We start from the raw sequence: 5,273 nt of genomic DNA, 5'->3' as shown, positions 1-5,273 counted from the left end.
GCTAAAAGTTGTCACTGACGTACTAATCAGCAACCAGTTTTTATGTGACGAGCTTATGCGACGGGAGTCGGTCGCTGATACGCGCGGTCGCTGATTATCGATCGCTGATGGATTAAATGTGTACTAGCACAAAATTATTTCTTCTTACTCTCTCCATCTTCTTTCTTGGTGGCTAGGTTTTTTAATAAAGGTTAAGCATATAAAATTAGCCAGACAAGAGATATTATATAGAGGGTAGAAAAATGAATTATAACTCTTAACTAATTAGGACTTATTATTAATTCGAAATATCTATTTGTATAACAATTAAGTCTCACTTAATTATTTAACAACTGAATTTCATAATTAATATTAGTAAATTCGAATATCGTTATTTATCTAATTAAATAAGTCAACCTTAATAAATAACATAAATAATTCGAATTACTTTAATTTAATTTAAATCTAACTTAAATAAAATAAGCCTTCAAGCATTCTTTGTTTGTGACCATATAGGTTATTATTACGTTGGCAACAAATTTTAAATCTAATTTAAAATCGTAAATAATGAGCGGCATCTAGTAATACATCATTGCTACCCAACTAATATTATTAAATCGGTGATTCATTAAACCTTTTGTGAATAATGTACAATGTAATATAATCCCTTTAACCGCATATTATAGATTAAACTAGCGACATGTAATGTGTGATCCTCATCATAGTATAATCCAGGTTTCCTTGATTAATGAGTATAATATCGCATCAAATCAACATTTGAGCGTGACCACACATTTCACAGTCCAGCTCACACAAGAGGCCAATAATATCACTCCTAAAATTAGCAGGGTTATATCTTTTCTAGATTATTCACATTTCTCATGCAATTCATAATATACCTGAAATACACTTTTATCATTATCCGATCAAAGGTAACTTTTAATATAATGTGTATTACAAAAAGGCTAACTACCTTCACTTATAAGTGTTTTAACTAAGGCATGTAACATAAGTTCTTTTGATCATATTAATCTCTCGGTTATTCTATTATTCAAACAAAATTTTCTCAAAAATTTATAATTTGATCATCACAATTGTGGAACACTTGTTATGATATGGAATTCTTTTCTTTCCAGAGTTCCATGATTTTATTATTAAAAATATTTAAAGGTATGTCAATCAAGTTGAGATGAGTTTATCTTGTCAATGTAAAGGAAGACTCTGTGAGGGAGTTACCACGAGCGACAGTGGATTGCAATACGAGTAAAATATCGGTGGTGTATAACGAAGTCGGCTTGATCTCTTTCTTTCTTTCTTTTCTTTTCTTTCTTTCTTTGTTTTTTCTCTCTCTATCAATGAAGAATATTCTATTGAAATGGTCAAATTTCATCAGAAAGAAACAATAATGCGAAGTAAAGCTCCCGTGATAATTTTGCCGTATTAGGAATCCAAGTTGTATTTGAGATTTACAGAAAAGTTACGTATGCAAGATTGGAAAATTGAACAGAAGATCCCTAGTGTTCTCTTCTGCTGATTCCGAGGACGAAATCCTTATAAGGGGATAAATTGTAATATCCCGTATTTTTTAAAAGTTATTATTACTATTATTATTATTATTATTATTATTATTATTATTATTATTATTATTATTTGAATGATTTTATATGATTGTCTCGAACTGGAGGAAATGAAGTTATGGATATTTTATTCCTATTTCATGAGTTCATTTTTTAAATGATTAATGTGTTACTTGATAATTTGTGTTGATCTTTGTCTGCATTGTGAAAGTGTGTAACTACTTTTACTATATTTAAAACTTTTATTTAAAAGCTAATCCTTTTATCGACATCGGTATATTGAGTTCATTTTAAAATTTTAGGTATGTGGGTACTTTATCCACGTATAAAAGTACATTTGGTATTTTATCCGGGTTAACCTTAATCGTGGGTGATTTGTGGAAATATTATAAAATAGTATTTGATGACTATTTTGTTACGTGTTTACTGAATAACTATGTTTTTATTATTATTTAAAATGATGATGGCCATGATTTAACATGTGATAGAATTTTTTGTGTAAGGACCGACATATTTTTCAGATATTTGTTACATGTTCAAAATGCATTTATATAAGATTCTACGTAATTTAGACGCATGTCAAAGTGTGTCTATTACGTGTTACCGGTTTTGTCTCGTTTTGCGTGCATTTGCATATGTTATTTGGGTTTTCTGGGTTTACTATTAATTTAAAAAATATTTTGGTTTCTTGTTAATTATCGGACCGGGCCCCACCGGGACGTCAAAGCCCACAAAATTTGTATTTTCATTTTTCAATATTCGTGAGACTTTCAAATATTTTATATTTTCCCATTTTTTAAATATTCGTAATTTTGGGAAAACTTTAGTATATATTATATATTTGTTTATAAATAATATTTTTAAAATTATTCCCCGTAAATTAGTGTTTTAGGCTTCTTATTCTAATACGAGACAAATGAACAGATTTGTAATTTATAAGGGATTAATTTCAATAAGTATAAATAGCCAAAACCTAATTTTTATTTCTGATAAAAATCCAAATCTATTTGGATAATTATTAGCAATTATCCAGAATTATCTTTGGGGTGAATTTGTTCTTGATGACAAATCCTTCTATTCCAGGAGCTATACTTGTTTGTTCATGATGCTCTAGTAACCAAAACGAAGCTCTCGAAGAGCCTATTATTTTTTTACCAAAATTATCAACCGTGGTTGATTATTTTAGTTTTTCATTTTTTTATTTTTGATCCGATTTTGATACTTGTTGTTTGTTGACCTTTGAATGTTTTGAATGTTATAAAAAGCTTTATCATGATCAAGAGAGTCATTTTATGTTAATAATTTGTTCATTTTGTTGGTAAAATATCGAAGTCGAGTTTTTAGTTTTTAATATTTTTAATATTTATTTTTTTCGGATCTTAGAGGTTGTTATTGTTGATTATGATGGCATTAGTAGATTGTTAATGTCATGGGCTTCATTTTGGTATATTATCCGTTGTATTTGGTTTAGAAATAAAGTAAATTGGATTGTTGGCCGGAAAGTGTGTTGTTCTTGAGTGTTTTGATTGGAATCGTTGTTAAACTGATTATTACTGCTCGTTGCTGCTAGATTCGAGTTGTTGTTGTTGTATCGATTGGGAGGTAGAACAGTGTAAAACAGTGTGTTTTTTGGCAGGATTGGGGCCGCCGGACTCCAGGATACCTCGTCCATTTCGGGGTTCAAACCCAGATTCCGGTCGACGTCCGACGGAGCTCCCGCCACTGCTCCCCGCTATTTAATTCGAGGTGAAAGCAACCACATTTTTGGAAATATTTATGAGATTTTAATTTCTAAATAATTCAAAATTCTTTATTTTATTTCCAAAAATTTGTTTTTATTTTAAAATCTAATTTAGTTACTTATTTTAAATAATTAACTAAATTATTTTAATTCCAAAAAAAACATTTTCTTTTATTATTTTCGAAAAACCAAATTTGATTTAATTTTTTGTAATTATTTTTACATTTAATTAATTGATTAATTCAATTAATTAATTAATTTTATTTATAAATATTTAAATAATATGTAATTATTTAATTAAGCCAAATAATATTCTAAAATTATTTTAAGTTTATAAATAGTTGAATAATCAATTAATATTGTTATTAATTGAATTATTCTTATTTTATTCATAATAAATAGACGATTCATCTGTTTAATACGAAACGAACGCGTCTAGACTTAAGAAAATATTTTGATTCTAATAAAAATACTTTTGAGACATACATCTTTTTGTAATGAAAGGTCGCTTATTTTGTAAACATTTTTGAGTCGCGTATTGACTGAAAAGTCGTATTTCGACTCGATTTTAGTTTTAAACATACCAAGTCTAATATTGTGATGATCTGAATTACGTGTTACATTAATTATGTGATTAAGTGCTATGTGAACTATGTGCCTACGTGGTGTGTGATTCATATGTGTAATTGTATTTTTATGTGTGGGTTATCGTACTAGTAGACAATAGAGTTCAGACGCGCAGTTCGTCAGATAATTATCATATAGACGATTAAAATATTATTTTCTAATTATAGATGCGGGTCACTCGGAATGATCAGAACCATACATATGGATGAGAAGTAAAGTGAAAAGTATTGTAAATCAGGCTTTTACCAACTACATGAGCTGTATATTAAAGGGTTATAAGAATAGAAGATGATTATGTCTTTAGACAGAATGGTGGAATAATTGTTTTATTGCGAGTTTAACTAACTGCTAAAAATCAATGGCAAGTTTTACTACCCTATTCTAAGATCAACATAGTTAAATGCTTTACGTATCAAAATGTTCAATTTAGATTATGCAATATATTCAGAATAGTTAAGTGTTTTTACTTATCCAAATACTGGATTTATAAATGCTTTAGATTTTGAGAAAAAATATTTCATTTTAGAGTTACTTTTGACTCTTTGAAATGGGGGAATAAAATCTATAAGGGTGTTAATTTTTATGACTCCTTTAATAAAAATATTTTATTGATTGGATGGTTGCGTAAGAGGCAGTGACGACGGTCTAGTGTGAGCCATATATTATACTTGATTATAATAGCTTGGAGACCAATGTATGCCTTGGGTGTCTCTTTGTTTAGTTGGATATACTTTGGCATACCGGTGTTGCTCCGCGGCTGATCACTGGCGGCAACATACTGCCTTTCGAGGATTCCAATCTAAATTGCTATTTTATTTTTCATAATCATAAATGAAATGATTTATCTAGTATTTCTATTTTGGATAAAATATGAAACAAAGTTATGATTCAGTTTATGATTTATCTTGATATTTAATTTGCTTTTAATATCAAAGTTTGGTATTAATATCTAAGTTTTTGTTAACTTCAGTATGAGATGTTGTTAGCATCAAATTTAGGATTAAAATTTAATGTGACGTTGACATCAAAATGAGTATTGTTATCATGATAGGGGTCTTGAGTAAAGTAGATATAAAGTTTATGATTTAGTGCATAATCGCTGTATTGATTTTATTGTGATATGCCTGTTAGTATACAATGCAGAGTGATTTAAAAAGATAATCATTTTATGTCAACTGACCTTCAAAATGGATAGTTGACCTGATTCATGTTGAGATTGAAATTGTTGATAAAGCGTTTGTTGCTCAATTATCAAAAGGTTTTAACGAAAAAGTGTTGCAAATTATCAAAATCACTTAAAGGTTTATTAAAGTGAAGTTTTGGTTAATATACTCATTGAGCATTTCTTT

The sequence above is a fragment of the Apium graveolens genome, chromosome 3 (genome assembly GCF_009905375.1).
Source record: "Apium graveolens cultivar Ventura chromosome 3, ASM990537v1, whole genome shotgun sequence".
Taxonomy (NCBI): domain Eukaryota; kingdom Viridiplantae; phylum Streptophyta; class Magnoliopsida; order Apiales; family Apiaceae; genus Apium; species Apium graveolens.
Note: the sequence above shows the minus strand (reverse complement) of the source record.